Here is a 9380-nt window from a genome sequence, read left to right on the forward strand (position 1 = left end):
GGATGTTTTTTTTTCGTTCGTTCGCTTCAGGTTTCGTCGAATGTTCTTGGCTCTGGATGGGGAATAGCGTTCGTTCCTTTTTTTATTCTGGTTCAGTCGATTTTGATCCAGATAGAGGAGCTTTGCCGCGAATAAACGTGGAAGCGTATTCGCGGTTGTCTTTTTTCTGGTCCGATGGTAGATGAATATTGCTTTTAGTATTGTTTCCATATAATTTCATGTTATATTCCCACATCTTTAATTAATACAAAGGCTGTTACAAGGCTTAAATACAGTTAAACATTGTTGGTATTTGTAGCGCAACTTTGAGTAAACAGTATACCAAAGCCTTTGATAAAATTAATTCAGACTAGGATCAGGATCATCAAAATTATTAAAGTATCGCTTCTTATGCTTATCTGTTTGTTACACATTTCTATAATGAAACATACAGCTAAATATTATATTTAATTTTATTATAGTACACCCTTATAGAAATGTTAAAATAGTACAACATTGAGTTATATAGTATATAAATTTTTTTGGTTAATTAAATAGTTTCTTATTGTTGAACCCTTGGTTTAATAATGTGTCCAGTACCCAATAATTATATAACAATATTTTACACATTATATATAGAAGAATGCCTCACTAAGTGACTTGCTTTAAACTTTATATATGTCCATTAATAAGAATGGATGGTAGTAAGGCTTTTAGTCTGCATATTTTTGCTCTTATGACTCACATTTAACGGGCTGTCAAGTACTGTCATTGGGGTATACTAATGCTCCTTCGAAGTACTTGCCAATAACACTTTGAATTATACTCGTTATGGGTTCTATACAGATATCACTTCATTAGTATGGAACATTGATAAATAAATGTATTAATAAATAAATTAAATTATTCTCTGTTGAGGAAGAACTTTAGAGACATGGGTTAGTATAGTTTGAAAATGTCTGTTGAATGAAAGGAGAACGAATTTTGTACCGGCTTGGACAGTTACAACGCAGCGAGCAGCACCAGGAAAGATATGGACCAAAATGACAGAGAGCAATCTGAAAAATAAATGACCAACATTATCATAAGCAATAATGGTTCCAACCGAGCGGGAGGAGTAGGAGTAGGAGTAGCGAGATTTGGTAAAAATCGTTCATTGGCACCAGGACACCTCTGCGGAAGACATACTCCGCTAGTGGTGAATATGGATTGGTGATAATTATTATTTGGCATAATCCTCGAGTTGTTGAATATATTGACAGTTGTACTTTCAAAATATTAATTTGGGACACTGAGCCCATGTTAATTAATACTATATAACTATGATATGTTTAATGTTAAAATTAAGCAAATATTTTTTAGTATTCTGAATCCCACATAACTTGAGAGAGTTTTTGATATGTTATATATAGTGTTCTTCTTCGACTATATGGTTTTTGATAGTTATAGTAGTTATGAATTAATATTAAATGGCTTTCAACAAATGGCATATTTTATCTTATATTGCATTGAACAATTGGAATGTATATATAAATTTTAATCTAATATCATCTTGTGGAATATTTATTTTTTTAATCCATTAAAGCGTGTTGTAAGTTTATTGTTAAAGGTCTCCAAAAGGTCTAATTATATGGTGGTATATATTGTAATATACACACGTTAAGGGATTGTTTTATGTAATAAATATTATATAATAAAAATTGTAGATTTACGTTTTTTAGTAAATTTGGATCTTATGTTTTAATATTATTGTGTTATCACTACCACTAACTATAAATTATCGTTAATTACTTTTTTTCTTACTTATCTGGGCGTTTTTTAATTTCACGACCGATAAATAACAGATATTTGATGATATTCGAAATTAGTTTTTCATCAATCGAAAAAACCGATAAATAAAAATTTAAATATTCGGTAAATGGCCAGTGCGTCAGGACTTCGCATATAAATTTCTCTATATAGGTTATCAAAACTTTGTTGCATTTCTACTTCTTTTATGGTAAATTTTTGTTAAATTTTCTGCACGTCGATATCACACTTTCGTTCTTTTGATGCATCAGTCGCAATTGATATACATCTATGATAATTGCTTCATTAAGGATAGGCTTTCAATTCCTCATACTCGGATTGTTTAGAATAACTAACGCCTGCTATTTTAATTGCGTTTATTTGTTCTTTATAGATGAAATAGTTTAAGCATTTGATGAGTACGCATTAAGCACTAAAATGACACCAAAAAAGCTTTGAGAAACGTCTTAGCGTTTTTTTTTTTCTTGATATTACAGGTATATTTAGGTTCAAAGCTAATATTGAGCTATTATATACGAACTTGATTGTGATTTACAATCCTTTATTATTTTCAATGTACTAATTGAGTATTCATTTGCGACAATAGAAGTTTATATGTCTTCTGACTTAAATCATTTAGAAAATTGAGAATACTAAATTTACAGACGGTCCGTGTAACATGAGATCAAATATCATTTATTTAAGTTCCTAAAAGGCATATAGCGTCGAACAGTTCTAGTGTCGATCATTAAGCCGAAATAAAAGAAATAAATCGATTGGGCGTACAGTTATCTGACATGTCACTTTGGTAGAGGCAAATCAATCATCATCCGGATACTGACACCCACCGGGTGACGTCACCAATACTACAAAACGATCTCCTTCTGGATGGTAAGGGACGGACAATGTTTGTGAATCGCCGCCATGGCAGGCAATCGTCATCGTCGGAACGTGTGCTAACCAACTGCCCGAGGCGGATATTCTAATGATGTCTCGTGAAAAATATTTTTTCAGGGAAGTCAGTCGCATCTGAGATGATTCTATCGCCTGTTTTAAAAATATTATTTTAGAAATCACAACATAAGAATTTCAATTAGAATGTGTATTCATTTCCTAGTAAAGAAAATACAACAATGGCATGCAAACATAACTGGTCTTAACCGAAGAAAAAAATTAACTAATTATGATGAAACTTACTCAGTCAACTGATCAACGTTGTTTAAATTAAAATGTATTCACTATTATAATATTTATTTCTATGAAAGTTTGTTTACATGTTTGTCCTAATTACGTATTCTATACATGTATTATTTGAATTACAAAAACTGGTAAAATAGAATATTTCGAATTCCACAAAAAAAAAAACAAATGACACACAAATGTTTCTCACGGCCTCAATTATTGAGGTACAAATCTGACGTGATTTCTAGTTGGACAAATAATTTATGGTTTAAAATAAATATTTTTTCAAATTCAACAAAACTAAATAATCTGAAATATACTTTCTAATTTCAGAAGATCTCTAGAACTGAGGCTCTTTGTTTAATGAATAATTGTTATCTATTTTCGTCTGCAATATTTCTAAATAAAAGCTTCCTAAAAATCAAAAAATAAGTGGAATATCGCTCACTGTATAGAATTATGGTTAAAATTTTTTAGCTATCTATGTTAAAGTTAACGGTGTCTACGAAGATGTTCTGAAATTATTCTGAGCCCACGTTAAGCGATAGGCCCTTTTCAGGTAAACTTGATATAATTGGTGAAAAATACTTCGAAAAATATCTTTTTGAGAACTGTGATGTAAGCGTGAGTTTAATTTAAGGCTATTTTGTAAAATAATGCTACTTTTCTTTTGAACTCACAAAAGTGTATTGCTTTTTATTATGTTTCTCGACTTTCTGGAATCATTTACGATACGATTTTTACTGCAAGAGTTGATACATCCTAGACTAGCACCATAAAAGATACTGCTCACTCTATCCGTGAACGATTAATCAGGAGTAGATATTAAGGGGGCGAATATAATTCGGTGTATCGAAATTCAATGGCCTTCTGTTCTGAAGCATTTAAGGTCTCACGAATATTTAAGTATGTGCCATATCGTTTAATCGTTTTGTTATATTTAGATCAGTAATTAATTTTAATGATAGTTTATTTTTTGTTGCGGTTTAAATTAACCAAGGTACAGTTCTCATCAGGTTATATGATACAAGCGATAATTAATATGACGGTTATGTTCACTATCATTTCCTAAGTGTACTATTTATTTTTTAATTTGAATTTTCTTTCAATTTGAGAGGATTTTTTCTGTTCCACTAATGGCTACTAACAGTAAGTTCAGTACCCAGAAAAATTTGTTGTTTCTTGATCTGTTATTTATACTCAGTCTAATGACACAAGATTAAAATATACTTGAGAATAAAATATACTTGAGAAAATTCTCTAGTAGTTATATCTTTCATACATAAGTACTATACTACTATGCAATAACTTGCGGATTCCGCATCGATAAAATTCGTCTTCTTGGGAAGCAATTCAAAAATTTACCCTAATTTCACAGAAACGATAGCTGGAGCAATATCTGGATAATACGGCAAGTAGCTTAAGATGTCCCATTTCTTGCACTTCCACATAAATGTTAAACTCTTAACTCCTCTGTGGACAAACATTGTTTTTTTTTTACTTTTCGTTTTTCGTTTTGTTTTTTTTTTAGTTTTCCATACTTTTCTGAATAGGCAGAGGATTTTCTGTATACACAACAAGAAATTTGCGCTCTGAATATTTAGCTTCATGCTAGATATGGAAACGTATAAAACGGAAGGTAACTAAGCGATGTAGAAGATTCTTTCATTTCTACCATTGGAACAGTTAATGACATTTCAAAAAAATACCGTTCATTAATTTCACGATGGATAAATAACAGATATTTGATGATATTCGAAATTCGTTTTTCATCAATCGAAAAAACCGATAAATAAAAAGTTAAATATTCGGTAAATGGCCAGTGCGTCAAGACTTCGCATATACATTTCTCTATATAGGTTACCAAAACTTTGTTGCATTTCTACTTCTTTTATGGTAAATTTTTGTTAAATTCTCTGCGCGTCGATATTGATATCAGTCGCAATTGATATACATCTGTGATAATTGCTTCATTAAGGATAGGCTTTTCATTCCCCATACTCGGATTGTTTAGAATAACCAAGGCCTGCTATATTAATTGTGTTTATTTGTTCTTTATGGATGAAATAGTTTAAGCATTTAGTCAACATTTGATGAGTACACTATAAGCACTAAAATGACACCAAAAAAGCTTTGAGAAACGTCTGGGCATTTTTTCCTTGATATTACAGGTATATTTAGGTTCATAGCTAATATTGAGCTATTATAGACGAACTTGATAATGATTTTTTACAATCCTTTACTATTTTCAACGTACTAATTGAGTATTCATTTACAACAATAGAAGTTTATATATCTTCTGACTTAAAATATTTAGAAAATTGAGAATACTAAATTTACAGACGGTCCGTGTAACATGAGATCAAATACCATTTATTTAAGTTCCTAAAAGGCATATAGCGTCGAATAGTTCTAGTGTCGATCATTAAGCCGAAATAAAAGAAATAAATCGATTGGGCGTACATTTATCTGACATGTCACTGTTCCACTAATGGCTAGTAACTCTAAGTTCAGTACCGACAGAAATGTGTTGTTTCTTGATCTGTTATTTACACTCAATCTAATGACACAAGATGAAAATATACTTGAGAAAATTCTCTAGGAGTTATATCTTTCATACATAAGTACTATACCACTATGTAACAACTTGCGGATTCCGCATCGCTTGCTTCTTGCTTCTTGGGAAGCAATCCAAAAATTTACCCTAATTTCGCAGAAGCGATAGCTGGATCAATATCTGGATAATACGGCGAGTAGCTCAAAATGTCCCATTTCTTGCACTTCCACATAAGTGTTAAACTCTTAACTCCTCCGTGGACATTGTTGTTTTTTTTACTTCTCGTTTTTCGTTTTGTTTTTTTTTTAGTTTTCCATACTTTTCTGAATAGGCAGAGGATTTTCTGTATACACAACAAGAAATTTGCACTCTGAATATTTGGCTTCATGCTGGATATGGAAACGTATAAAATGGAAAGTACCTAAGCGATGTAGAAGCCTCTTTCATTTCTACCATTGGAACAGTTAATGACATTTGAAAAAACACCGTTCAATTTATTTAGTCTTTAATTCATATGCTAGGCAATGGCCCTACTTTTTCAATCATTTTCGAGGTTTGAAATCAATGGAAATTAGTCTGTTAACTTAGGTAACTTCTAGAATGTGGGAAAATGATATTTGAATTTGGCTATTTTATAATATTTGCCTAGCAACTCCTTGTCTTTTTGGCTTCACGTTCTTTCATTAACACACTCGTTGCCATATGCTTTTTTGTTATTATAAGCAAAATAAAGGAGTTAAAGTAAGAAGTATAAATGTATTGTGTCAATTATTTATCTACTCTATACATATGATCGGCCACAAATAGAATACATCACAATGACTACATTTGCTGATGATACAGCGATTCTTGTCTTCGGGCAGTAGCGAAGAAGCAACTAATAAACCAGTGACAATTTATTTAATTAGACCCAAACCTAGAAACTAAAAATGTATCAAATACTAAACAAATAATTTTATTATATAGCAACAACGGTGGAAGTTACATATTAAAAGAAAAAAAAACAACTGGAGTTGATATATAGGAAGATGTATTTATTGGTTGCTTAAAAGCAAATCATAATTATCAGTAAATTCTTAATTACTTTTATATAACGAAACTTTAAAATCTATACTTTACATTGTAAATATAAGTTTTCCAGAACAAAGTCCTATGAAGCATAGTACCAGAGGATTGATTCGTCACTCGAAGCTCTACGGATTTCAGAAATTAGTTTTTTATGATTATGAGCAAACAGCAACACCCGCAAATGACGCCTCTCTTGTATCTATCTAACTCGCAAATATAGTGATCAGAAATTTTGAACAAATATTTTGCCGTTCGCAATTTTGAACCCTCGTTTTTCTATTGTGACATCTTTTATTGGATGGTGACTGTACTTGGAGTATTAATTAAAAATATGTTAATGTATAAAGTTATACAAATAGTAAAAGTAAGATTGGTGTAAAATGTTAAACAATAATAAACCAACAAAGTCATAACCTTTATAGGGCTGATTAGTTGAAACTGTTACTAATCTTCTTTCCTATATTTGGGAACAACGCCATTATAAGATAGTTTAGTTGAGGACACCCATAATCAGAATACAAAAATGTTATGAGAATTATTAAAAAGCATCCCAAAATTCGACAGTGGAACACTAAACGATATTTTTAGATCCTCTATATTTAATATTACTCAAAATAACCAACACACTTTAACACTAATATCACGGTTCAAGTAATTTGATGCAATTTGAAGAAACATTGCTTCGATTCGGTTGAAATCGGTTCTTTTACTTATAGGATAGTTGGAGGTTTGAATAAATATCTTCTGAAATGATGTCTAATTTGGCTTAGTGTCGAAAATGGCGGTAACTTTTGAGGTAAAAATATACCCTAAAAATATATCATAGTAATTTAAAAACCACAATTTAATTCAATGTATATTATTCTATATATTTCCAATGTAGCTTTAGAAACTATTTTCAAAATATATTTTTGTGTTACTTTTGAATAATAATATAATAAAATATCACTACTATCTAATGCTACTAAATAACCTAATTGAATAACATTTCCAGCAAATAATTATTCTACACCCTTGACAACATGGCAATGGTAGACAATTACTCCTTTTTTTCTCTTTTAGATAATTGCCTAAAAATTATTCTCCCTACTATTAACGATTTTCCGCTTCTAGTAATAGAATCGCCAATAATATTTTAAATAAGTAATGCCTCGGTAAAGTAATGAATATCGGAATTTACTGAAATATTTAATAATACACTAACTAAAATAATTACGAAACGATTGTAGTTATTCGTTTATGGGGGAGCCGAATACGAACTAGGCTAATTTGATTATCAGTGGGAAATCAAACAGCTGATGATGCATTTTTTATAATCCATTTAATACTGAACATATTAAAAGTATATTTTCTTATGTTTAACGAGTTGAAAGTTCAAAACAAATTACTCTATTCTGTGTAAGTGTTTTCAATTAATTCAAAAAAAAAACTGTTTAAAAAATGAACAGGTATAATAAACGTTTATCTATGTATATTGATTTTAGCCACGTCAATCTCTTGGGTTCTTTGTATTGAACTTAAGCGTATCGACTGACCAACGATCAACCTAGAGATTATTCCAAAAGACATCCGGTCTTACGACGCCTGGTTACTAGCGTGACTGGGATTGTTGTTCCTTGTCGCATTTTGTAATATTGTCTAGAGATATTAATAAACATCTACATACTTTGCGGAATTCGAACCTACGACCTGTGTTGAGCCACCCTCTGATTTTAAAGCAAATGCAATTCTTCTCGTAATAGATTTGTAGAGTCTCCAACGGAATATTGTCCCATTCTTGTATCCGCCAATTGCTTCAATTATGCTGAAGATGCAAATCGGCTCCTCACTCTAGTCCACAATTCCCCACAATTGTTCAATTAGGTTGAGATCTGGCATTTACACAAGAGATGCTTCTTTATCAATTCAGATTTTTCTTTATATTTATATTTTATATTTAATTTTTCAAATATTTCTTCAAATACTTTTTTTCTTGGATAAACTTGCGCATATTATGTAATGAAACAGAACAATTTAATATTGACAGTTCTAATAACCACGGTACATTCGACGATTCATATATATATATATATATATATATATGCTGTATATATGGGGGAGCCGAATACGAACTAGGCTAATTTGATTATCAGTGGGAAATCAAACAGCTGATGATGCATTTTTTATAATCCATTTAATACTTAACATATTAAAAGTATATTTTCTTATGTTTAACCATATATATATATATATATATATATATATATATATATATATATATATATATATATATATATATATATATATATGAATATGAATATATTATATAATGATATATTGCAATTGAATATAACAATGTACTAGAACAACAGCTAAATTTGATTGATTTTCATCAATGTTGCTATCAATTTATTTAATGGCATAATTTATCAAATCGCATATCAATTTGTTTGTTTAATTTTGGATCTTCTTTTTTCCCCTTGGTAAGAATGGTTGTATTTAGAGAGATAAATGTTTTCTTTTGAAAGGTCTTCTATTGAATCTTTCTTGCAATCAAATAATACAATAAAACCTCTATCAAATAATAATACGCTTTAGTAAATATGTACGTATTCAAATACAGCGTAACAAAGTTAATGAAATAAAAGAATTTAATATTTGTATATCTAGCAATTATAAAAAAGTAACCAGGGACAAAGAAAATATTGTACAATAGTATACTGTAATACGAAATATTTCATTATCCAAGAAACAATATAATATAGTAAGCTTTGTTATTATAATTGTCTATTTCGGAGATAAGATGTTTTTTAATAGATGGAAGGAA

The sequence above is a fragment of the Rhynchophorus ferrugineus genome, unplaced genomic scaffold (assembly GCF_030347505.1).
Source record: "Rhynchophorus ferrugineus isolate W39M unplaced genomic scaffold, kcgeb_rfMv2 rfM1, whole genome shotgun sequence".
Classification (NCBI taxonomy): Eukaryota; Metazoa; Arthropoda; class Insecta; order Coleoptera; family Curculionidae; genus Rhynchophorus; species Rhynchophorus ferrugineus.